The 27,500-nt window shown below is 36.3% G+C and overlaps 1 protein-coding gene and 1 long non-coding RNA gene across 2 annotated transcripts in view; one reads left to right on the top strand and one right to left on the bottom strand.

Annotated features, from left to right (window-relative positions):
• Positions 1-10,224, bottom strand: part of LOC136850000 (uncharacterized) — a 114,328-nt gene extending 104,104 nt beyond the window's left edge. Inside the window, exon 1 of the mRNA XM_067123550.1 lies at positions 9,480-10,224. The gene's annotated coding sequence lies outside the window, so the exon portion shown is untranslated. The remainder of the gene's footprint in view (positions 1-9,479) is intronic.
• The window catches only part of LOC136850001 (uncharacterized), a 220,239-nt gene that overhangs the window by 85,729 nt on the left and 107,010 nt on the right, over positions 1-27,500 (top strand). Inside the window, exon 2 of the long non-coding RNA XR_010856502.1 lies at positions 14,412-14,449. This is a non-coding gene — a long non-coding RNA (uncharacterized lncRNA). The remainder of the gene's footprint in view (positions 1-14,411; positions 14,450-27,500) is intronic.

Raw genomic sequence — 27,500 nt, 5'->3', positions numbered from 1 at the left:
CACTTAAGTAAGAATCGATATAATGGCTGAATATTTGCAGACCTAGTGGAAGAACTCCCTGATCTACGTGTTTGCACGGACCAGTTGAATGCATGAAGTCCGTATCTTGGATCGAATGTCAGGTCTCGTACAGTCGTTTTAGCTAAGGAAAATACAATTTGATTTAGACGAGTGGAGATCATTTGTAGCAAACAGGTGTTTATGATCCCAAAGCTATTAGATTTTAAAAAACTGACATTGGTTGATAAAAGAATGATTGTGTTCCAAGTAGTGGATGATGTATTCTGCAGGTTATTCATTTGCCCAAGATTTTTTCTTGCAGTCGAAAAATTAATTTCTCTTCCTCTATATTAAGGGTAAGGCCTAGACAAAGTAGGTCTATTGAATATTATTGAATGGTAGTCAGCATGCGAGCATCAAATTCATGTAAACAGTAAATGAACAAAGAAGGACTGAATCTGTAACTTCTTTGTGGTCGCATCTATTTTAAACCTCTAAAATATCATCCGAGTTAATTGCGGCCAGAGTGACAGCGATAAAATGATATTCATCGGAACTTCCATGCTTGTCCCGATGATCTTTTAGAGTGAAACTCCCTTTGGACATTGGAGAGATCATCAAGAACGTTAATTAATTCTTTTTTTCGTTTAATCAGATGTCCAGGTGAGTTCATTAGGCTATCTGTAGAAACCTACTTCGCTTTTCTTCGTCGTGCTTATCTTAGTTTGGCCCCAAATCGATGGTGGTTCTACCTTTTTAGTTTTCTGTTAAAGAAAACTATTGTGCCGGGTTTGTCTGTGCCTCCGCACTTTATTCTGTCCGCCCTCAGATCTTAAAAACTACTGAGGCTAGAGGGCTGCAAATTAGTATGTTGATCGTCCACCCTCCAATCATCAAACATACCAAATTGCAGCCCTCTAGCCTCAGCAGTTTTTGTTTTATTTAAAGTTAAAATTAACCATAATCGTGCTTCTGGCAACGATATGGGATAGGCCACCACCGGGGCGTGGTTAAAGTTTCATGGGCCGCGGCTCATACAGCATTATACCGAGACCACCGAAAGATAGATATATTTTCGGTGGCCTTGATTATGCGCCGTAGCGGCTGTACAGAAAACTCGATGTTTCGGCGCCTTTTTTTACTTGTTTTGTTTGTGTCGCCTTTTTAGTCACGTTTGACCTCCATGAATCATCCATTGATCACGAATTATTCATGAATGATTCCAATGATCGAATGCATTGAAGTCATTTGCAAACTCATAAGGATGTCTTGCCTCGTGTGATTTAAAGTGTCTCTATTGATTTGTTAATCGTTAGAAGCATAAATTTCAAGTCACTAGCCCCTTCGGACTTGTTCCATACGAATAGGGCTCATCTTCTGAATAATAATAATAATAATAATAATAATAATAATAATAATAATAATAATAATAATAATAATAATAATAATAATGCATATGTTTCGTTAGGTATAGTGTTGCGAAGGGCAGACTGAAAACAATACCAAAGAACAGAAGAAAGGTTGATCTTTGTATAGTGACGCCAGGTTTGTACAAAGAAAAAGAAAAAAAGAAATCGGGACAGGTTTTACCAGCAACTTAAAATACACCACCATTGCTTCCCGGCACTGTGACTACTTCAGTTCCTTACACAAACAAACACAAAATTCTTTCTCGAGACAGGTTTTAAAGGGAACTTCTTCCAATGCACCAATTGCATGCAGGCTGCGGGAAGCCAGTTTCGTACACAAACAAACAAACAAACAATTCTTTGAAGACACGTTTTACGAAGAACCCAGAGGACACCAGTTGCTCCTCGACCAAATTCTCCGGAGAACGAATGCATAAAGAAAAGCGGGAGACATTTATTCTTAGTATCTGGTTCTGATCTAAGATTGTACAGTAGTGGTCTCTCTATACTCCTTTGGAGTTTCTTGGGCCACTGAGCGAGGTGAACACATTGTTATCATTATTATTGGTCATTCTTGTTTTCATTATTAAACTGGAAATTATTATGATTGCTGTTGCTTTTTATGGTAGTTCTTTCCAGTAGAGTAATGCAAATGTCCATAAACTTGTCAAGTTAGCTTATTTTTTTTTACTCAGAGCTCAGCGCTCCAAATATATAATAAATAATCTACTCCTTTCCTTTGGCTTATTCTCGTTATATATTTGTACTCCCCTCTAGCTAACTTATATGAGGGATTGTATTCGATGGAAGCATGATTTGAAAGTTGATAGCCTTTCTGCATATGAATTTGAACACGTTCTGAAAACTGAACGTATTCAAGATAAATAAATGTCCCCGTTGTCAAGTAGCTGGGGTCAGGGTGTTTGAAGGTTGCCTCGGAGAAGAAGAAATGCCACGAAATCCATATTTGAATGTCTAATGATTTTTAATGTAAAGAAAGAACACGAGAATGGGACATGAATGTGGTCTTTTCATTCTAATATGTATGGCCTTTTCTTACTTATATAAGGAAACCTTAACACTTACAGATTCCAATACAGTAAAAGCACATAATAGTTTTCCCTATCTCTGAGGTCCACCCTAGCTCCTTAGGAGAGCCCTTCGGTCAAACCCTAGCTAACTCCAGGAGGAGATCAGTTCAGTATAACAGTGACCTCCGGGCGTCCCCTGGAAGAACTATAAGGTTCCCTTGTAGAACCAGGGAGCCAAGGCTCCCTCCGCATTAGAGAATTGCTATTTATTTAAAGTTTTATTCACCCGAATAATGGAGAGAAAGGCGCTTGGCCCAGCTCCTGTTTTCTGGGATTCCACGAGGGCACTGTAACCATTTAACAATCCGTCTTGAAGCAGCTTTGGATTTCTTTTGTAAAAGTTGATAACATGGCCAGTGGAATACGCTTAGTGTCTATAAGAGTCTCAGAAAAGAGAAGCAGACATGTATTTTTTCTTTATTTTCAGTACTGAACCAAATCAAAATCATTATCAAAGACACTCCTCCGGGATTCCGGAGGCGGCTTAGGGTCCCGCAATCGGGAGGGGACCCCCTTGTTGCCTTCCAGCCTAGCCCAAAGGCCCTGTTGGACAGAATAGGTCTCTTTGTGGTCTTGTCTGTGGGACCCAGTGACTGACCCAGCTCTGAAAAAAAATAGTAGCGTAGAAAAGTATAAGAAAAATAATAATAGAAAAAAAAATTTCACGTATAAATTACCTAGAGAACTCAGTGCCCCTTTGACCTCATTTTATCGTACCTTTATTGTACCTGTCACATGAGCATCGTATCTGCGTGTGACGCGTGACACTTTCACTTTTTATTTTTATTTTCTTTTCAGCCTCTCTGCCCTATTGGGCATCGCGTGTTCCGTTACCCAATCTCATAACCTTATGAATATGCAGGGGGTTGAGAGTTGAAATTACATCGCTCCGGGCATTCCTTGGGAAAGTGATGCTCTTTCATCGGACTGATTTGCTTCGTTTGGTTCAAATTGTTGTTGTTTCAGATTTCCTCGCGTATGTTGAACAGTGTGTTTGTGGTGGTTTCTTTGTTTCTTAATTACAGAGTGTGTTATTTTACCGGTTTTCGTAAAGTTTCACCCCTTTTCCTCAACTCGGTCAAGTGGTGTGGGAGATTTTTTTCACAGTCGTCTATTATTATTATTAGTAGTAGTAATATTAGTATTTATGACTGATGAGATTTCTACTCATACATTTGTTACTATTAGAAACATGACTCAGCTTTTTAAAAGGGGTTAGAGTGTCAGTCTAGCAAACTAGTCATCTATTGAGTGTCGTAAGCTTTCAACTTCTACATCAACCATTTGTTTATTTTGACGCAACCTTTTCTCACAAAGTTAGAAAAACGTCGCCATGATTACTTCCTGGTAGTTTTTAGGGTAGTTTGTGCCCTGCATAATTACAGAAAAAAAAGACTGTCTTTATGGTAATACAGACTCTGGGTTTGGGTCCCGTTTATCTCATTGGTAAAGGGAAAGTTTACTTTGTCTTGCAGTTTTTCGGGTTTGACTGGAAGTGGAGGCTTTTGAGAAACCCCGGGGTCTCTCTCGAAACGGTATAAAAAAAAAAAAAATGCGTTTAAAGTATCCGTGTATCTTTCTCATAAATGAAAAGGAAGAATCCATATTTTTCCACGTATAATTGACAAAAGTAACTTACATATAAAAGAGACAATCTTTCCTAAAGGAAAAAATATACGTGAGTTTTCAGGAGCCGTCTACCCCTTCCCTCATCTCTCTCTCTCTCTCTCTCTCTTTCTCTCTCACACACAATATCGGTGATGTAACTTGTAAGAATTTCTATTTTGTTTTCTTTGTAGCCTAGTAAGTTAGAATCCGGTTTTTTCAAAGAATAAGGGATGATTCTTATTATATTTTCTTTTCAGTATCTGGAATATGCTGAAATTGTGGTTTCGTCTTTCAAATCTTAGTAATGCAGTATTTATATCTCGCTGTATTTCTTTTATAATATCAGGTCTTACAATTACGTATCGTTATTTAGTCTAAATTGAAAGAATTAAAATGATTTCATTGTAACCAGTTCCACAGGTGCCCCGTAGATGAAGAAGGGGTGAACTGTTTCATGTTTTTGTGAAACCCTTCGCCTCCAGGAAAGGGTTGACTTAAATGTAGCAACTATTAGTATAACAGTAACTTCTGATAGTAGTGATAGCAGTAGTTAAGATATTCATTCAGTGCCTTTGATTACAGTACAGGAGTCGATAGATGGACGTACTGTGATGATGAGGGACATTACATGACAGTAATTGCCTGTTGTTACTGAGGCATAATTTATAATCTCATTACAAAACTCATTCATTCTTACCGTGACAAAGCTTGTCATGATTTTTTTAACCTATATTATGTAGTGTTGGTATTAATCAGGACTTTATTGAGTTTTCTTGACATGGGACTGTTTGAAAAGCAATGTTTCCAGACCAGCAGAAGCGTTATTCTTTTACATATGCTTTAGCCTTCGGTTATATGTCGGGTGTGAAAGGAACGCTCTCATTAGGTACTTTCTCTTAAAGACGTTGTACCTTTGTTAGCGAGAGCAGTGAATATTAAGTGCATGGTGATCAGTCGACGGTTGTGAGTTGCAGCCCATGGTAGAGTGAGAGGGGAGAGATTAACATTTTTCTCTTCTCTCTTGGACTGAAGTGAAGGAGGTCCCTTCTTTATGATTGGTATTTATGGCAGGGCCCCAAAGTGTCATCTGGTGTGGGTCGTCCTTTTTAGGTCTCTGTACTCCACGATGGTTCAAAAAGCCCTCAGGTTTTATTGATGAATTGCTGGTCTTTGTGAAGACTTGGTCCCATGGCTGTCTCTGTAGCGCCGGGGTGGATGGGAAAGATTTCGATGCACTGTTGGTTGGGCCTGGTGGGTTCCCTTTCAGGTCTCATTGTGACTCATTGCTGGTTACACTAGACCCCAAAGGTCTGTTGCAAGTTTAATTTTGGAAGAGGGTTTTCCATGGCACATCAAATATATATACACATTACTAATGATAAAGTATTGTTTCTGTATGAAATTGTGTGGTGCCACAACTTATTACTAGTTTGCACATAGGTTGTTGACCGTGGAAGAATTTATAATGAGTAGGCCTATGCTCATTCTATAATTTGTTGACACAAGAATATATTACGATCATTCTCTTGCACATAAGGCAAGTGACTCTGAAAAGATGTATCATCGCTATGCACGTAAAAAGCCATTGACCTATCAACTGTTATGAAAAAGCATGAATACCTAAATCAGTTTTTATCATGATTTAAAATGTAGGTGGAATCAAGTAAGGGAATTTTTTCAGGTGCTGTATTTAACAAAGGATGCGGTGTCATGACTAGGCATGCAAAAGGTCATTGACTTATCAAACTACTGAAAAAGCGTGAATACCTAAATCGGTTTTTATCATGACTTAAAACGTAGTTGGAACCAAGTTAGGGAATTTCTCATATTCGATATTCAATAATGGAGGCAGCTGAAGGATTTTTCTACTGCGTGGTCACATACAAAATACAAATCCACAAAATAGTATAAAAATATAAAATAATTTCAAGAAGACTTGCTTCAAAAGCAGACCTCGGAATTGTGCAAGACTTCCTCAGAAGAAGGATATATACTTAAATTGCACAAATGTGAATTCAAATAAGGAGGTTTTCTGTCGTTCTTTGTCGCAAGACTTTCGTAGCAAATCATAATTTTTTTCCTGTTTAGGTACAAAACTGAAGTCATGCATGTTTATTAAGTTGGTTAGGTTTCGCTCAGGTTTAACTATGCAGAGCTTTAAATCTCCCGCCATATTGGGGTTACATCTTGCTAAGAGGCGATGGGTCCCAATGAGACGCATCTTCTGAGTAATTGGGGATGTAAATGGTTTTCCTCCTCCAACTTTTTGTTTATTATTATTATTACAGTGTGTGTGAAACCACCGACGTCAACGATGCGTGGTTTTGTGTGATGTATGGTGTGTACTTATTTACATACATGCGTACGTACACACTCGCATACACACGCTTAAATGCATGCGTCCGTACAGACTCACACACACATACATACATATATATATATATATTATATATATATATATATATATATATATTGTGTAAATATAAGTTTTCTAAGCGTTTCTTTAGTGAAACACGCTTAAATACAGGTCTTACAGACTCACACACACATACAAAAAATTTGTAAATATAAGTTTTTTTCTAAGCGTTTTAGTAGGTCTGGTAAAAAAAAAAAATAAGCTCATACTGGTGTGTTTAGTTATTGGTGTTTGTATGTGTGTGCGCGCTAGGAGGGGTTGGGTTTGGGGAGAGGGCTGCTAGTATTCATAGTTTTGAATTATCAGCCGGCTGTAAATAAATCTTTAGTCTGTACCTCCTATGTATGGAATGGGGAGGAGGGCTTTTTAGGTTGGCGTGCCTCGACCGTAGAGTTTCGCAAAAATGAAAATTAAGAGAAAGTCATTTCGTTAGGTTTTAGTTTATTTTTTTATAATAATCTTCTATAAAAATACAGTCTTATGATTTGTAAAGCGCATCTTTCATTACATAATTTAGGTCTCTATGATTGATACTTATATCATTTAAAGTTTCCTTTGGTAAATATCGTTTTATATTCTTATCAGTCTTTTCGTTCATGAAGACCTCAATACTCTCGTTTGAAAGGGACAAACAAAAAGAATTAATATAATTTATTTTTATGTGGCAAATATTTTTTTATATTCTAATTAGTCTTTTTTGTTTATTAAAACTTCAATACTATCGTTTGAAAGGGAAAAAAAAAAAATAAATAAATAAAACAAGTGGTCAGCATTCTCCCCCTACATTCCTCTCTTATCGAACGATGTCATCACATTCGTAGATTTTTCTCCCCAAACCTTCGGTGTTTCGTCAGGCCACGATAAAGAGAGGCTCAGCTTTTATGTGGCTTCCTTCTATAACTAAATTAGATGTTGCTAAGATCGACTATCAGAGCAAATCCTGTTGCTGGGGCGTGTTTTAGATCGACAAGAAAGACAGGGGGGTTGAGAAGTAATCTTTTCTCATTTAATTTTTTCTTTACTTTTTTTCTCTAATGCCCAAAACGGATAAAGAGATAAAGATTTTCTTATTCTTTTCGGTCATGCTATTGCCCGGCGTCTTTTTGTAACGCACTGCCGCTTGCTTTGGTTCTCGTGGCATGTTGCAAGGTTTGTAAAAACGTTGATTTATGGGATGAAGTTGCCGTGAACTAACGTTTATTTTTTTTATTATTAAATTGACATTTGGTAGGAGTCTGTATTGTTTGATGCATTTTTTAGAATAGATAAAACAACTTTTTTTTTGTAGCCAAACTACTTAGAATTTTCTTTCATAATAGTTGTGACGTTCTTTTGTAACATTAAATTATACCCATGTTAAATCTCTCTCTCTCTCTCTCTCTCTCTCTCTCTCTCTCTCTCTCTCTCTCTCTCGGTAGCGAACCCAGCTCACACGTGGACGACCTGCCTTCGAATTTTGAACTGGGCGAAGAAGGATAGATTGGTTAGTTTACTAAAAATCCAATGTGTCTTTGTTAACCCAAGTAATTAATTAGGTACTAGTAGTTAGATATGTGTTTTGGGTGGCAACAAGGGCAGAGATGGAGAGAAGGAAAAACTATACGTATGTGGTATGTGTTTGTTGCTTCGTCAGCATGTATGCCATGAAAACGGAGGGCCTCAACGAGGCAATCCTCATCCTGCTGATGTGAAACAATCCTTAAGATATTAATATTCTCTCTCTCTCTCTCTCTCTCTCTCTCTCTCTCTCTCTCTCTCTCTCTCTCTCAAATGATACCCAATAATTGATTCGGAAGGTGGATCACGTGTCAAGATCTGGAGACTGAGCCTCACTGGTAATAAATTTCTAAACTATCATGCAAAATGTCAACATAGATTGGTATGACGTCACGTATGTAAACAGTACTGTTGCCAATAAAGTTTTATGAATCGGGATAAACTCTCTGACTTTATGCTCAGGTCAGAAAACGTTTTTGGAAATTTAGAGGTTTAGCTGATTTTTACCACGTAATTTTAGTGATTTTCCACTGACAGAAATGCATTTTTGTTAAGAAAAGTTAATTTTAACTGAGATTTTATGTGATTTAATCTTGGAAATATCATGAGCTGGTGTTTATAGTCCTGTTGAGAATGAAAGAGGAAAATGGTTGAGAATTTTTACCTGTTTATATCCTGTTTTATATCTTCAAAGTATAGTGTTATGGTTATGATTATTGTTACCATTATACAGAAACACAAGAAACCCTATTATCCTTCCAAGAAAGCTTCCATATATAAGATCCCCATTTGTGAAGGTAGGTAAAATCTAAGAGATCATTTAAACTTTTTTTCACATTTAGCATACTTAAAACTTTATAGTTTAACATTGCTATTGTCAATATTGATTGGAAGTTAACATAAAATTTAAACCCAACGAATTCCCGCCACTGTGAAATCTGGTGTTGCAGTTCCGTAGACTTTTTGTCGCTGCCCATGACCGTTAATTTTTTTATTTTGTGAATTTTTTCTTTCTCTGAGTATTAGATGAAAAATTTGATTCTTGAGGGTATTTATTTTTCAGTTTCTATGTTTTTTTTATATGTTTTTGTTTATAATTCAAAATGTTCGTTGGTTTCAAGTATAGCTTAAGCCCCAACTATTCTGATCGAGGTTGATTTAGTTAGCTCATGAATAAATGTTGAAAAATATCCAAGTTATCTTGATACTTATTCTTTAAGTGACCTCAGTTACCAAACCACCAACACCCATTTTTGCACAGATTGACGTAACGTCATTTCTGAGGAGAACGTATCATGATCCCTTCCTAATTAAAGCGGACACAAAATCACACACACACACACACAGACATAAGTCATCACTGCGCGTCATGCATTACACGAAGCTGTCATGCAAAAAGGGTCAGTCGAGCATGTACTCGTGTTTGCATGCGTGTGCGTCCGTCTGTAATTTTCTTACCCGGAGCGCCGGCCACTGTTCCTTCCTCGAGGGCGAATCCACCGAAGTTCCTTGACACCGAAGTAGAAATATCTCTCCCCCTTCGGTTTTGCGTACATCCGTCGTGTCCTCCTCCTCCTCGATCCTCATAGACACGTGTCTTTGTGGGATTCAAGACGTTGTTGAAGGGCGAAGTACTGGCTTTGATTCGGACATTTGAATTTTTCGGTAATTAAAAAAAAATATAAATTCCTCTACTGCTTTTTCAGTGTGCTATGTTTTTTCCTATGCATCTTATAGGATTTTGTGTCACAAATCGCGTGAAAATATTGATATTTATAATTGGATATCAAGATTTGAAAAAAATATATATATTCACTTGAAACGACACACGTTTTGAAAGTCTCAAGATTGAAAATGACCTCCCCTTTTTTAAAATAAATCCTGTTAACCCTCTTTTTTTTTTTTTTAAATCCTCGTTCCTCCCTTCACGTCGAGATCCAGATCAGGTCGTCATTCTCAAAGGCACCAACAATGGACCGCACATTCACTCTTTCGTGTCTTCGCCGAATGCGAAGATCGAAGAAGCCCAGATCTCACCGACATCCACTATACGACGAAACCGTCCGTTATAATCCCTTGGCGTGTTATCCCGGGAGCTCAGCGTCGGACATCCCACCTCCGTCAAGTCTCAAGGCAAACTGACTGAGTCTGAGAAATGAGAATGAGAGAGTGTGTGTGTGTGTGTGTGTATGTAGAGACTGACTGAGTCTCTCGGGGAGTTGAGAAGCGACTCACTCGCTCACTCACTCAGAGACAGTCGCTAGACTTGGAGGGAGAGACTGGAGTTATAGTATGTTTGCGTATGTGTATGTGTATGTGTGTGTATGCGTACATATCTCTGATCAGTCCTTTATTGTGCGTGCACATGAAAGACCAGGGCCTGATAGCGTGTGTGTGTGTGTGTTTATAATCCAGACAATTACTTTAGTGTGTGTGAGTGTGTATAATCGATCAACGCCATGTGTGTACATAACGCTGACCAGGGACTTAACTGTATTTGCATGCATGCAATGCCAACCCGTGCCTTAGTGTGTAAATACACAACAATGACCTCGGTCCTAGAGTGTTTGTATGTGTATTTGTGTGTAACAAAATCTTACCCAGATCATGTGCTTCACCTTGTATGTATAAATAATACTAGCTTTAACTTAGTTTTGCATGTGTGTATGCATAACAATGGACAGGAACTTATTGTAGGCTGTGATTTCTTAAGTTTAACCATGGTCTTAAATTGTGTATAATGGCTCTGGTAGGGGATTAGCGTGTGTGTATGTATGTGTGTGTACGTAACCCAGACTGAGGCCCTGGTGTATGTGCACACAACCCTGACCTCAGTGTGTTTGTGCCCAGGCACATAACCCTGACCGGGGCTTAGTGTGTGTGTGTGTGTGTGTGTGTGTTTGTACAGAACCCTGACCTGGTCCTTAGTGTATATACAAACTTTGACCACTGCCTTGGTGTATATATACACACAACCACATCCGGGACAGTAACGTACGCGTTTGCAGATGTGATCAGGGCTTTACTGTGTGTGTGTGTGTGTGCGTGTGTATGTTTGCGCCAGTATCCTGTGTGAGCAAAACACGGTAAAAAATTTCCTGTTCTGCAGCGTATAGGAGCGTCGTTGGAACCGTTACCCCCAGGGACGCAAATGGGTATGGGGGTCTCTCTCTCTCTCTCTCTCTCTCTCTCTCTCTCTCTCTCTCTCTCTCTCTCTCTCTCTCTCTCTCTACATATTACCACCACCCCCGTCGCCGCCGCCGCGTCAACTCTGTGGAAGCGGAAGGCGATGCCTTCAAACCTGTCTTGGGTATCTCGTGGGTTTTGTCTCCATCGTTCAAGATTTGTTGTGGGTATTTGGGACTTGCGTTTAACAGTATGGTCTGCTCCGGGCCCATGTGCAGTATATTATGACGAGATGTTTTTGTTGTGTGCGTAAAAAAATAGGACGGGGATACAGTGCAATGCTGATTTCTATTATTATTATTATTATTATTATTATTATTATTAAAAAATAGGACGGGGATACAGGGCGATGCTGATTTCTTTTATAGTAGTAGTAATTATTATTATTATTATTATTATTATTATTATTATTATTATTATTATTATAAAACATTCAGTTGTAACAAGGCTATTGTACCATTAAATGCAAAGTAGGCTTCTACGAAACAGACTACCTATATTAGAGAGAGAGAGAGAGAGAGAGAGAGAGAGAGAGAGAGAGAGAGAGAGAGAGAGAGAGAGAAGAAGAAGGTGGTGGTGGGGGAATAGTTAATAACAAATAAAATCTTGACATGGCTGAGGTTCTGAACTTGGATATGCATTGCAATGCTTTTTAGGGTATGGAGAAAAAACTTTTATACCGGCCAGAGCCAAATTACGGTTTGTGGAGAGGTAGAGATTCGGAATGAGATGAATGAGGAATGCAAACCCACACCAAATGCTAGGAAAGAATTGTCAGTCAAAATTAAAGCATTTAAAGTACAAAAATGAAAATAAGTCATATTTAGAAGTATCCTTTGGTATTTTTAAAATTCATCTTATTTTCCCATATGCTAGAAGTGGGACAGTTGAACTAAAATTCTCATTGGTCGAGTCATTACATGTTTCCTGTCTGTAAACAAGGATGAAGATGGTAATTATAATTCTTTTAGGGCTGTAACTTTATTTGTGAAGTACATGGTGCGTATTTGTAGTGACTAGTAGATCCTTTTTATTATGAAAATGTGATCTTAATAATCTGGTTCTTGACAACCTTAAATGTTTCTTATCTGGAGAGCAGGATTGCGATGGTAATTATCCTCTTTCCAAGGTACTTGGAAAAAAATTAATTAGTTATATTATTATTATTATTTTGGGATTGTCTTCTTTTCTTGAATAATAATAAGTAAGATTTATATTATTATTATCGGAGTGGCATGCCACGGCACTAACCACTTATCGAGAACAGTATTTATTATTATTATTGGCCATCTGTTATTATTATTATTTATTAGGTTTTTATTATTATTATTATTATTATTATTATTATTATTGGACGCATTTGTTGTAAATGTTATTTGTTAAAACAGAGGTATAAGGATTATGCAAGTGAAACCTTAATTTCAGATTGACATGGAACAAGCAGGACCAAAGCACTCACCATTGACTTGAAATTCAGTGGCTTTCAAAGAATGTTTGGCTTCTTTTTCAACCTCCCACAAGGATTGTGAAGAAGCAGTCACCCGGTTTGGTGACACTTCTTTACAGGGATGGAGGAGGAAGCAGTAGGTGACTGCTTCTTTCATGATACAATGCCAGTGATTTTGCATCGCCCTGGGGGAGACTCGGTTAAATGAACCCTTTGACATCTACAAGGAGTGGCATACCACTGCTTTACTGAGGAAACCACTATACCAGGGGACCACCTATGTTTCTATCGAGAGTGACTGCTTCTTTACAAGGATGGTGAGGAAGCAGTCACTCGGTTAGGTGACTGCTTCTTTACAAGGATGGTGAGGAAGCAGTCACTCGGTTAGGTGACTGCTTCTTTACAAGGATGAAGAAGCAGGCGTCAGTGACACAAGGATGATAAGGTGGCCATCTGTGGTGACATGGGCCTGGGAGATAGCAGTGACTGCTTTTCAAGGATGGTGAGGAAAAATCGGATGCTTTAGAACGGAACTGCCTTTACAAGGATAGGTCCCAGTGCTTTTGGCGAAAATTCTTAGTGACTGCTTCTTTACAAGGAATAAAAGGACACTTTAGGTTTTGGTTAGGTGTAAAATGTGAATGAGAATTAAGGGACTTCCTATAATGAAGCTTCTGCTTAGGTGACTGCTTCTTTACAAGGATGGTTGCCCACCATCAAGTGGCCTTTTTGGATGGTAAACACTCATTGACCCTTTGATTGGACACAGTTGTTAAATGTTATTTTTAAAACAGAAGCAGTATAAGGATTATGCAGGAGTGAAGCAGTTAGGTGGCTAATACAAGGATTGAAGAAATTTCAGATGGTTGACAAGGATGGCTTCTTTACAAGGAAGGAGCAGTCACCTAACCGAGTTTAGTGTTGAATTGAAGGTTAAAACCCATGCCTCGAAAAAAGGAACGAAATGTTCCTGAACTTGTGACAGTCCTTAAGTTTGGGCGCCAATGTAGCACAATGAAGCCAGGAAGCAAATTGAGTCAGTATAGTATTATACCTAATAATCGCCAATATCTGTTTAGTTCACCTTCAGTACAAGTGTTCTCCACGGATACCTTTTTAGGTCACGTCGAGAAACAGGTGTCGGCCTGGTTCTCATCTCAGGCGTTATCCTACTTGATATGGTAATGCTTATTGTCTTGAATGACTTTCCAAGAATACTTGCAATTCATGATGTGTCTGAGTTATAAATATATGCTTCATAGTTCTTAAACTAAACTGCAATAGGGTTTGATCTTCATGTGATGATCCACTGCCGCTTACGCGAGACTACTAAGGTGTGTTGCGAGTTTCAGTAACGCGTCTTGAATTGTAACTATGTCAGGCTTTGCCCTATGGATCCTTGCAACCACTAACAGAACTTACATGTTTACATCTCACTTCAAATGTTGTTCCCTGATTAAAAAGCATTGGCAGTGATGATAAAAAAAAAATGACTCGATTCCCATGTCTTAAAAATTGCTTTTAGTTTGCTTGCTGCAGGAATACTTACAATGTGCATTTTGAAGATTGAATGATTGATTTCTGTAAACTTGTCAGCTTGTATGGCAATTACTGTAGTCACCGATGTTGGTTATATAAATTGAAGTAACAAAAAATTGCGACAATTATTTTTAACGAAATGTTTCATTCCATAGATACGTTAACAGACATTTTAGGAGTGAAGCAACCTTAATAACATTGGTATTATTTTTTCATAGGCGCTGAGCGCAGAGCAGCCTGTCCCTGCAAGTTCCTGGTAAGCAACAAACATGATTTTGGTTCCTTAGATATGAGGCCGTAGTGGGGGTAGCGCCGTCAGTGCACCTCACTTGGTTCATTGTAGGCATCACTCGAGGTTCTTTGCAGCGTCCCTTCGGCCCCTAGCTGCAACCCCTTTCATTCCTTTTACTGTACCTCCGTTCATATTCTTTTTCTTCTAACGATTGATTCATAGTGCAACTGCGAGGCTCTCTTCCTATTACGCATTTCAAACCTTTTTGCTGTCAGTTTCCGTTACAGCGCTGAGTGACCTCATAGGCGCCAGCGCTTGGCCTTTGACCTAAATCAGTGGTCCCCCACTTTTTATTTGGCCATGCCGTACCTAATCACCTCTAAAAAACTGATGCCCCCTGTGGTGATATATAATTATTATTATTCAAAAAGTAAATTCCTATTCACGTGGAGGAACCCTAAAAGGACATTAACTTTAGATTTAAACTTTCTCACATTGCCCCCCTTAAAAATCAGATTGCCCCCCCCTTTGGGGCGTACACCCCACGTTGGGAATCACTGGCCTAATCTATATTCTAACTTATTCTATTCTATTCTATTCTACGAGTATTCTTTTCTATTCAATTCTATTCTTTCCCTTATGGTTAGTGACCATCAAAGACCTAAGAGCTGCGACATGCATCCCCTGAAGTGTGTCTTCACCCTCTGAACCTGGACCTAACCTAGGTGTGTGTGTCTGTGTGTGTGTGTGTGTGTGTGTTTGCAATGCCATTTAGGTGTCTGAACGGGGTCACTGCCTCGCCAATATATAAATACGCGTTACTGTTTTGTATGTTAAAGAGGCATCTGGAAATTTGCATCGGGGCAACCTCGAGGCACGGCTAGAGAGAGAGAGAGAGAGAGAGAGAGAGAGAGAGAGAGAGAGAGAGAGAGAGAGAGAGAGAGGGCGTTTAGCATATAATCACTAGAAAGGGATATATAAGATAAGATTCCTTAGCAGATAATCACTAGAGAGGGATATATAAGATTCCTGAGCATTTAATCACTAGAAAGAGTGGATATATAATTATTCCTGAGAGATTTAGAGATTAAGAAAGAGGGGAGGGTTTAGCACATAATCAGAGAGACGAATAATTATTCTTGAGAGACAGAGAGAGAGAGAGAGAGAGAGATGGAGAGAGAGAGAGAGAGAGAGAGAGAGGGAGATGAGAGGGAGGGTTGTTTTGAGAGGAGAGATAGAGAGAGAGAGATGAGTATTTAAAAGAGAAGTGATTCTTATTAATCACGAGAGAGAGAGAGAGAGAGAGAGAGAGAGAGAGAGAGAGCCAAAAAGTTTTGAGAGTTATTCAAGAGAGATTATCTTAAAAGTTACAACACAGAGAGAGAGAGAGAGAGAGAGAGAGAGAGAGAGAGAGAGAGAGAGAGAGAGAGAGAGAGAATCATGATGAGACACAGAAAAGTTTCCTAGCAGTTATTTGTTTTGAGAGAGAGAGGTTATGCATGAGAGACAGAAAACAAGTTTCCTAGCAGAGATAAGTATCTTAGTTACGCAACACAGAGAAAAGAGAAGAGAGAGAGAGAGAGAGAGAGAGAGAGAGAGAGCCAAAAAAGTTATGCATGAGAGACAGAAAACAAGTTTCCTAGCAGTTATTCAAGAGAGATAATTATCTTAAAAGTTACGCAACACAGAGAGAGAGAGAGAGAGAGAGAGAGAGAGAGAGAGAGAGAGAGAGAGAGAGAGAGAGCCAAAAAAGTTATGCATGAGAGACAGAAAACAAGTTTCCTAGCAGTTATTCAAGAGAGATAATAAGTATCTTAAAAGTTACGCAACACAGAGAGAGAGAGAGAGAGAGAGAGAGAGAGAGAGAGAGAGAGAGAGAGAGAGCCAAAAAAGTTTTATGAGAGACAGAAAACAAGTTTCCTAGCAGTTATTTAGATAATAAGTATCTTAAAATATGCAACACAGAGAGAGAGAGAGAGAGAGAGAGAGAGAGAGAGAGAGAGAGAGAGAGAGAGAGAGAGAGAGAAGAGAGCCAAAAAGTTATGCATGAGAGACAGAAAACAAGTTTCCTAGCAGTTATTCAAGAGAGATAATAAGTATCTTAAAAGTTACGCAACACAGAGAGAGAGAGAGAGAGAGAGAGAGAGAGAGAGAGCCAAAAAAGTTATGCATGAGAGACAGAAAACAAGTTTCCTAGCAGTTATTCAAGAGAGATAATAAGTATCTTAAAAGTTACGCAACACAGAGAGAGAGAGAGAGAGAGAGAGAGAGAGAGAGAGAGAGAGAGAGAGAGCCAAAAAGTTATGCATGAGAGACAGAAAACAAGTTTCCTAGCAGTTATTCAAGAGAGATAATAAGTATCTTAAAAGTTGCAACACAGAGAGAGAGAGAGAGAGAGAGAGAGAGAGAGAGAGAGAGAGAGAGAATGAATAAGTTTCTTAGCAGTTATGCATGTATTCATATTTGCATGCCAATCGTTGTGTGTGTGTGTGTGTGTGTGTGTGTGTGTGTGTGTGTGTGTCAGTGGTCGGTGGACGGGTGCCGGAGGAAAAGCGAGTTTTCTTCTTCCATTTTCTTCTTCATTGGCCAAAGAAGGGAGAGGAAAAGAATGACTTCAGAGACGCACAACTCACTGGTGGGGATCATCACCTCGTAATGAAGTTCCGTATAAAGACGGAGTCGTAATGACACCTCATGAAGGTAATCGCCGGCCAGAAAGTATAATGGCGCTGAATGTCGTATTGCTCTCTGATTTAGTCGCCACTGTGTGTGTGTGTGTGTGTGTGTGTGTGTGTGTGTGTGTGTGTGTGTGTGTGAGGTGGTGGCGGTTGCTAGGTGCCTGGAGAGGAACTTTATGATTGTACTGTAATATATATATATATATATATATATATATATATATATATATATATATATATATATATATATATATATATATATATACATACATATATATATAGAGATTGAGAGAGAGAGAGAGAGAGAGAGAGAGAGAGAGAGAGAGAGAGAGAGAGAGAGAGATAAAAATGACTTATACATTGTTTTGTTGACATAATATTGTTGGTGTGGCGTATATTATGTATATATATATATATATATATATATATATATATATATATATATATATTATATAATATACATTTATATATATGTATAAATATTTATGAATATGTATATATAAATATTTATATACTGTTTATATACTGTATATATACAGTATATATATATTTATAAATATGTATATATACATATATAAATATATATTATATATATATATATATATATATATATATATATATATATATATATATATATATATATATATATATATATATATATAGAGAGAGAGAGAGAGAGAGAGAGAGAGAGAGAGAGAGAGAGAGATGACAATGCCTTTTATGTGTTGAGAATCGAAAAACAAACACTTGTTTAATACAAATTTTCATGAAAGCTGCAATGACTAGTTTACTATGATTGATTTCTGTATATACTGACGTCATCAACACTGGAGAAAACCGTATTTTGGTGATATACATTCATACGTACATACATTCATTCATTCATTCATTCATTCATTCATAAGTTGTTTACATATGCAATGTGAACATAGTAAGAGGTTTAAATCTTTTACGTGGTTTTTAGATAACTTTCTCAGCTCCTATAGTTATATAAAAAAAATACTGCCAAAGAATACGTTTCATATTGTTTATTATAATGCCTGCAAATTATTGTTAAACTGTCGCGAGTGTAGTTTTTAAAAGTTTTGATTTGCATAATTTGGAATAAGTACGTAAAGTAATCGTTTATCGATAGTTCTATAACTGTGTGTGTGTGTAGAGAGAGAGAGAGAGAGAGAGAGAGAGAGAGAGAGAGAGAGAGAGAGAGAGAGAGAGAGAGAGAGAGAGAGAGAGATAGGGTTTAATATAAAAGAGAGGAATATAAAAGATCCTAATATTTTTCCAGTAAGGGAGAATGAGTTTCTTAGCAATTACGCTTGGGAGAGAGAGAGAGAGAGAGAGAGATTCTGGGTAGTTATGAAAGGAGCGAGAAAGTGATACAGATTAGTAGTTATGAGAGAGAGAGAGAGAGAGTTGTAAATGTTAAGCACGGTTAGCATAACGGCCTTGGTGTTATGGCGGAAAATTGTGTTTCACATGGAAGCCATATTTGAAGTCAACTCTTGTGCAGCACGAGTCGTCTTAATATATGAATTTACTTTTTATTTAGACGTCTTCGAATTGTTTCGTGTGTTCAGCAGCAGGAATGTTTTTTTCTGTTTTCGTAAGAATGAACCCAACGTGGAGTGTCCGAAGTACCGTTCATATATAGTCATGTTCTTGCAGTCAGAATACTTGAACTCTGTACTAGATATACATTACATGTTTAAGATTAACTAGAAGCATCAGTAACTGCACCGTAGTATTCTGCCCTAAAATGGAAGACTGCAGTATCTGCAAAAATACAAAACTGACTGCAGTATCTGCAAAAATACAAAACTGAGAAATATGGTTGATACTGCAGTTTTCCTTTGCCTTACTACTGATTTTGCAGATACTGCAATGGGACCCCTAAATAAAGCACTGAAGAATCATTCTGAAACTACAGTAACTTGCGTATTAGTGTTTCTCGAGCCCAGTGGGTGGAATGTCTCAGTTTCGAAAATTCTGCAGATATTGCAGTTTTCCAATTTAGGGCAGTATCGTTATTAAGGTGGAGAGTTCTTGTTACTATTGAGTGCAGTGGTTGGTTATATTTTAAACTGGATACTGACAGTGCAAATGTCTGAGAATAATACTTGGTGGCATGGAGTATATGCCATACTACATAATTAAATTTTCAGTTTAGCTGCTCCAATTGTTAGTGAATCAGATTCCCTGTAGAAAGCTTGTCAGCTTGTCGTATGGTATTTAAGTTCATGGTTGGCATACGTTGTTGGTTTCGTTAACTTTTGGATTTATATATTATATATATATATATATATATATATATATATATATATATATATATATATATATATATATATATATATATATATATATATATATATATATATATATATATATATATATATAAGGAGGAACAGGATAGCCAGAAGACTTAGTAAAATTGTAGACACTATTATTCCTTAGAAATTAACAGAGGCACAGCCGAGCTTTCGGGAATACGTAACTTTTCCCATCATCAGGTCACTTATCTATAGACTGACATAAAAAATAAACAGTAAGAAAACTATACTGATTGACTAAATCTATAAGTATTGAAACTGCTATAGTTGACAAAACCTAAGTTAACTGCAAAAGAGCAATGACTAATAAGAAATCACGTACTAAACAGAAATCGTCAAATAAAATCACTGAGAAGATACATACTGAGAGAGAGAGAAAAAAAAACAATGAATATTCGAAATAATAAAAATGATAATGTAGTAAAAAATACTGGAGAACCTACTGTTCATGTCGTAGTTAAATGACAACTGGGCGAGTTAGAAGACTGCGAATGGAAGAGGGTGAAATGGTGTGGAGAAAAAAGAAAAAGAAAAAAGCAAGCTATGCAATGAACAATGGAACAGAGGTGGTTTGGCTATTGAGTGTTGGTGATTGTTGTTTAATATGAAGGGACTCGTGTCGTGTATATATATATATATATATATATATATATATATATATATATATATATATATATATATATATATATATATATATATATATATATATATATATATATATATATATATATATATACTTGTATATATATATGTATGATGTATTCACAATAAGAAAAATATAAGAGATTATTGGTCCTTGGAATTCTTACATAACGAAGCTACTTTCTTTTTGATATAAGAGTGCGGTCTAAAACAGGTGCTATTTATTGTTAACCCTTTGTGAATCAGATCTCGGGGGAATTTTTCCGGGGCGATTCGATACAAGAACTCTAAGTGCCCGGTCTGTTGCTCCATCTGTCCACTGGGTTGGAGGGGGAGGGGGAGGTGGGATGGGGATGGGGTCCAACCCAAGTGGAAAGATGAAAGGTTATTGATTCTGATGATTTTCTGCAGTGATTACCAGATTCTTTCTTACAGAACTGATTGTTTACTTTTTTTTCAAGGCTGTAGTAGATTGCTGAATATGAAAAGATTGAATATTTTAAATCTTTTTTTAATGCTGAATATGAAAAGATTGAATATTTTAAATATTTTTTTTTTTACCAAGCCAGTCAACGAGTAACGAGTGGTTAATATCAAACGATAAATACTTTATTCATGCCTTTTTTTTTCTTAGACGTTGGGGAAATAAATTGCAAACGGTGAATTCTTTAAACCTATTTGTATTTTAAGCGTAACATTATTTTTCATTGATGCTTTTAGAGTGATGAAGAACAAGAGATAAATCTTTTAAGCAACAAGAGATAATTTTTTAAACATAAAACATAAAAGTTTTCTTAGTGCTTTTAGAGTTATGAATATATAAATAATAAACCATTTAAACATATCCTTATAATTATTACTAATACGTGTAGGGAAATATATATGTGAAGATAAATCAATTGATGCATTTTTTGTCAATATGATTGGCTTGATTTATCGATTTACTCAAAAAACTATTCTGACAACAACTGTGGTCATTGATACTGGAAACATTTTACCCTTGTTTTTCGCCAGACGAGGGCTGGAAAAGGTGTTACGTTGCCCACCCCGTGTCAGCTGCTTCAGTAAAAATACTCTGCTTTGTTTAAGTAAAAATGTAGTAAATTGTTCTGCCTCGTTTATGGAGATTTGTTAAAATTCTCTGCTGCCTTTCGGTTAGACATTATAAAATACACGTGTTTATAACAGAAGATTTATATTAGAATATTGTTCTGAATATTCTGCCCTAAAATGGAAAACTGCAGTATGTGCAAAAATTTTTGAATTGAGATATGCCACCTATTGGGTTCGTGACACTAGTACACAAGTTACTGCAGTCTCAGAATGATTCTTCAATGCTTTCCACGAGTATTTAGCCGGTCTCATTTGCAGTATCAGCAAAATCAGTTGTAAGGCAAGGGAGTATCTACCATTTTTCTCAGTTTTGTATTTCTGCAGATACTGCAGTCTTCCATTTTAGAGCAGTATTGTTCTCTATTTATATGGATTCATATTACTTGGTTCTGTTTTGCGATGACATTTCTTCTTGAAATATGGCAGGTTAAGATGGGAAAACAGAAGCAGAAGAGAATCCGGAGCTCTTCAGTAGAAGGTGAGAAGCAGTCAGTGAACCATCTAATCCCTGTGGAGTGGGAGTTTAATAAATGATTGGATGGTTTGGATTGAGCAAGCCTTATGCCAGCACTGGCTCTAACAAAAAGGCGTTTTGTAAGTGCGATAGGGTATTCAAAAGGAATAAGAGGTCTGTTGTCGACCTCTTGACTGGGTCCTACCAACGAAGTTTTAAATGAAGGAAAAATTTTTATTAAGACCCTTTTCAAAATGAAGCAATTTTTTTTTTTATGAAGACCCTTCTGTAAATGAGGCAAGTTTTTTATTAAGACCCTTTTCAAAATGATGCAAATATTTTTTTATGAAACCCTTCTCTAAATGAAGCAAGTTTTTTATTAAGACCCTTTTCAAAATGATGGAAATTTTTTTATATGAAACCCTTCTCTAAATGAAGCCAGTTTTTTTATGAAGACCCTTTTCAAAATGAAGCAGTTTTTTTATGAAGACCCTTTTCAAAATGAAGCAATTTTTTTATGAAGACCCTTCTCTAAATGAAGCAAGTTTTTTTTATTAAGACCCTTTTCAAAATGAAGCAATTTTTTAATGAAAACCCTTCTCTAAATGAAGCAGGTTTTTATTTAGACCCTTTTCAGAATGAAGCAAAATGTTTTTATGAAGACCCTTCTCTAAATGGAACAAGTTTTTTTTATATTAAGGCCCTTTTCAAAACGAAGCAAATTGTGTTTTTATGAAGACCCTTCTCTAAATGGAGCAAGTTTTTTTTATTAAGATCCTTTTTCAAAATGAAGCAAATTGTTTTTATGAAGACCCTTCTCTAAATGAAGCAAGTTTTTTTATTAAGACCCTTTTCAAAATGAACAATTTTTAATGAAAACCCTTTCTAAATGAAAGGTTTTTTATTTAGACCCTTTCAGAATGAAGCAAAATGTTTTCATGAAGACCCTTCTCTAAATGGAACAAGTTTTTTTTTTATATTAAGGCCCTTTTCAAAACGAAGCAAATTGTTTTTATGAAGACCCTTCTCTAAATGAAGCAAGTTTTTTTTATTAAGACCCTTTTCAAAATGAAGCAATTTTTTTAATTTTTTTAAACGAAAAGCTTTTTATTTAGACCCTTTTCAAAATGAAGCAAATTGTTTTTTTTTTAAATGGAACAAGTTTTTTTTTACCCACCCTTTTCAAAATAAAGCAAATTGTTTTTATGAAGACCCTTCTCTAAATGGAGCAAGTTTTTTTTTATTAAGGCCCTTTTCAAAATGAAGCAGTTTTTTTATGAAGACCCTTCTCTAAATGAAGCAAGTTTTTTTTATGAAGATCCTTCTTTAAATGAAGCAAGTTTTTTTTATGAAAACCCTTCTCTAAATGAAGCAAGTTTTTTTTTTATGAAGACCCTTCTCAAAATATAGCAATTTCTTTTATGAAGACCCTTCTCTAAATGAAGCAAGTTTTTTTATGAAGACCATTCTCAAAATAAAGCAATTTTTTTTAAGAAGACCCTTCTATAATGAAGCAGTTTTTTTTATGAAGACTCACCCTTCTCAAAATAAAGCAGTTTTCTTATGAAGACCGTTCTCTAAATGAAGCAAGTTTTTTTTTTTATTAAGACCCCTCTACCTCCCCCCCATGTTCCCTAAGGACGCGTCAGGGGGAGCATGGCTGTTAAAGGGTGAAAGCCCTTGAGTGGATTCAGCAAGTCTTTTTGAGTCCGTTGCGGAAGGCTTTAAATAGGGGACTTGTAAGGCGTCGGTTCCTTGGGTGAATAAAAATAAAAGAAAAGTGAAGTAAAAAATTCAAAAAATGATGAATGGGTGAATAAGAAAAAATAAATGAAAGATAAAAATAATAATGAATGTATGTGTGTATGTGAGAGTGCGCGCACACCCGCGTGAGCGTTGTGTGAGTCAAACTACCCCAGGTTCATAATACTCATGTATTTAATAATTAAGTCAATGACGCTTCATGTATTACTCAAAAAGATAATATATACATACATACAAACATATATATATAGATATATATATATATATATATATAATGAATATAATATATATATATGTACATATATATATATATATATATATATATATATATATATATATATATATATATATATATATATGTGTGTGTGTGTGTATATATTACACACATTAAGAGTGTGTCGGTTTGTTGTGTTGCAAAACTTGTTAAATTAAAAATGGGAATAATAATGAATGAAAGATTCGAGTATGTACAATAAGGAGTGATAATTCTTCTTCTTCTTCTTCTTCTTATTATTATTATTATTATTATTATTATTATTATTATTATTATGAGACAGAACTTCCAAGTATTAAAACAGAGAAAAACTGAGCGAAAAGAATAACGAATCACCTACCTAAAGATTCGTAGTAAATAAGAAATCTGACCATAACCGAATTACGAAGCAAGAACTGAAAAGTTCGTTGAACGTGGAAAGAGCGAAACGCAGTCTTCAAATGCATTAAAAGGCCAACACACACACACAGAGAGAGAGAGAGAGAGAGAGAGAGAGAGAGAGAGAGAGAGAGAGAGAGAGGAGGCAATAGCCGATGTAGCGGTTTTATCCACTTCCGGTGGCGCTGGCGAGGCAGGCGCTTTGGTTTTGGGCGTCCGGAAGGAAGTTGCATTTCGTCGGAGGAGGGAAAAACGTGGCTGGCGCGTTTGGAAGTCAAAGTGGTTTGTTTGACATTTTAAGGAAGAGGTTTCTTTATTATTTTTTTTTCTTCGCGTTTTAAAGCCAAGTGGTTTGTTTGAAATTTCAAGGAATGGATTTCTTTGTTTTTTTTCTTTATTTATGGTTTGTTTATTTGAAATTTCAAGGAATGGATTTCTTTATTGTTTTCTTTATTTTTCTTCGCGTTTTGAAGCCAAGTGGTTTATTTGGTTTGTTTGAAATTTTAGGGGAAAAAATTCTTTATTTTTTCTTTATTTTTCTGCGCGTTTTAAAGCCAAGTGGTTTATTTGGTTGATTTGAAATTTTAAGGAAAGGATTTCTGTATTTTTTAAATTTTTCTTTGCGTTTTAAAGCCATGGGGTTTATTTGGTTTATGTGAAATTTTGGGGAAGAGATTTCTTTATTTTTTTATTTTCCTTGGCGTTTTAAAGCCAAGTAGTTTATTTGAAATTTTTGGGAAGAGATTTTTTTTTTTTTTTGCCAAGTGGTTTATTTGGTTTGTTTGAAATTTTGGGGAAGAGATTTCCTTTTTTGCCTTCTTGTTTTAAAGCCAAGTGATTAATTTGGTTATTTGAAATTTTAGGAACATTTTTTTTTTTTTTTTGTCGTTTTCAGGTGGTTTTTTGAAATTATCTGAAATTTTGGACAAGAAATTTATTTATTTATTTTTTCTTTCTAAGAGGAGGAACAGAAGGTGGTTTAGTTTGTACTTGTCACTTGATAGCTTTTGTATGGGGAAACGTGTGTTATGAGATTTTGTTATATATATATATATATATATATATATATATATATATATATATATATATATATATATATACATATATATTTATATATATATATTATATTTTATATATATACATATATGTATATATATTGCTTATTTGAATACATAACGTGCTTGTATGCATGCATACGTACATGCCTCAATGTTTAAATGCCTGTTATGAGTATTTAACTTCATATTTTTTCTTTTGCTTTTGCTGTTTCATGTTACTATAATTATTTACCATTTTTATCGTCAAGGAATTTTGGAATAAGGATGGCACGTAGGTGAACGCATGAAGGAATAATGGAGAATAAATGGTGTGAAACGCTTCAACTTAAAAAAAAAAAAAGAATCAAAAAATTTAAAAGAGAAAATGGAGATAGAATAGGAGGGTGCATTAAAAATGGAGATAGAATAAGGAGAGGTGAGAGTTAAAAGAGGTAGGCGAAGGAGCATTGCAGACCACAAAGCTCCTGATGAAGGAATAATAGACAATAATTCAATTAAAAATGGGAATAAGATTAGACAGAGAGATAGGAAGAGAGAGAGAGAGAGAGAGAGAGAGAGAGAGAGAGAGAGAGAGAGAGAGAGAGAGAGAGATTCCTGTAGACCACAAATCGGCTCCTGATGACAAGTCCGAATAAATAATATGACAACAGTTCAACTAAAAATGGGAATAAGATTAGACAAGGGAAAGTAGATAGGAATAAGCAGGATAAGAGCTAAGTAGGCGAGAGAGAGAGAGAGAGAGAGAGAGAGAGAGAGAGAGAGAGAGAGAGAGAGAGAGAGAGAGAGAAGCAAGGTGGGAGTTAATCGAGAGGTAGACGAAGGAGCAATGGAGTGGAAGGAAGTAAAAGCCAGGGAGAGAGAGAGAGAGAGAGAGAGAGAGAGAGAGAGAGAGAGAGAGAGAGAGAGAGCTTCCCGTCGACCACAAATCGGCTCCTGATGACCAGTCCTTCCAGTTGCTCGTTTTGTTGGCTGGCGCCATATGCCACTGCACCGTGTAATATCCCCAACACCATTTTCTTTACTAGGAAACGAGAATGCGGTTGTTCGAAGTATTTTACCTGAGCCATCGACTAGGATGGAGGCTATTGGCTCGCCTGTGTTTGTCTGTCTGGCGCTGAGCGTGATTCCTCCCATTGGGAGGGGTAGCGCCGTCAGTGCACCTCACGCGGTGCACTGTAGGCATTACTGAAGGCTCTAGCTACAGCCCCTTTCATTCCTTTCACTGTAACTCTGTTCTTATTCTCTTTCTACCATCTTGTTTTCTTTAACTCTCTCCTAACAGTTACTTCATAGTGCAGCTGCGATGTTTTCCTCCTGGTACACCTTTCAGACCTTTTTACTCTCAATTTCTCCTCCAGCGCTGAATAACCTCATAGGTCCCAGTGCTTGATCTTAGGCTTAAATTTTACATTCCATTCCAGATCTTAGGCTTAAATTTTACATTCAATTCCAGATCTTAGGTTTAAATTTTACATTCCATTCCAGATCTTAGGTTTAAATTTTACATTCCTTTCCAGATCTTAGGTTTAAATTTTACATTCCATTCCAGATCTTAGGCTTAAATTTTACATTCCATTCCAGATCTTAGGCTTAAATTTTACATTCCATTCCAGATCTTAGGCTTAAATTTTACATTCCATTCCAGATCTTAGGCTTAAATTTTACATTCCATTCCAAATCTTAGGCTTAAATTTTACATTCCATTCCAGATCTTAGGCTTAAATTTTACATTCCATTCCAGATCTTAGGCTTAAATTTTACATTCCATTCCAGATCTCAGGCTTAAATTTTACATTCCATTCCAGATCTTAGGTTTTTACATTCCATTCCAAATCTTAGGCTTAAATTTTACATTCCATTCCAGATCTTAGGCTTAAATTTTACATTCCATTCCAGATCTTAGGCTTAAATTTTACATTCCATTCCAGATCTTAGGCTTAAATTTTACATTCCATTCCAGATCGTAGGCTTAAATTTTACATTCCATTCCAGATCTTAGGATTTAAATTTTACATTCCATTCCAGATCTTAGGCTTAAATTTTACATTCCATTCCAGATCGTAGGCTTAAATTTTACATTCCATTCCAGATCTTAGGCTTAAATTTTACATTCCATTTCATTCTGCGTGATTCGTAAAAAGTCACTTACGGATTTATGGGCGAGGATTGATTATTAGTCAAGGAATGGTCCATTAGGTTTAAAAAAAGTTACAGATCCTGTTGTTTTTCTTTTCATTGCTTTTATAGTTGAATTAGTGCTTGCCGGATGCAAACCATTTTAGTATTGCTGCACAACGGGATTGCGCAAAAGCAGGGGATAAAGATCGACGGAAAATGCAAGCAAACCATGTTCTGTTTTATTGGTATTATTGGTATGCAATTTGTGA

Source organism: Macrobrachium rosenbergii, chromosome 21 (assembly GCF_040412425.1).
Source record: "Macrobrachium rosenbergii isolate ZJJX-2024 chromosome 21, ASM4041242v1, whole genome shotgun sequence".
NCBI classification, from domain to species: Eukaryota; Metazoa; Arthropoda; class Malacostraca; order Decapoda; family Palaemonidae; genus Macrobrachium; species Macrobrachium rosenbergii.
The sequence above is the reverse complement of the archived record's forward strand: the minus strand, read 5'-3'. Positions and strand labels throughout refer to the sequence as shown.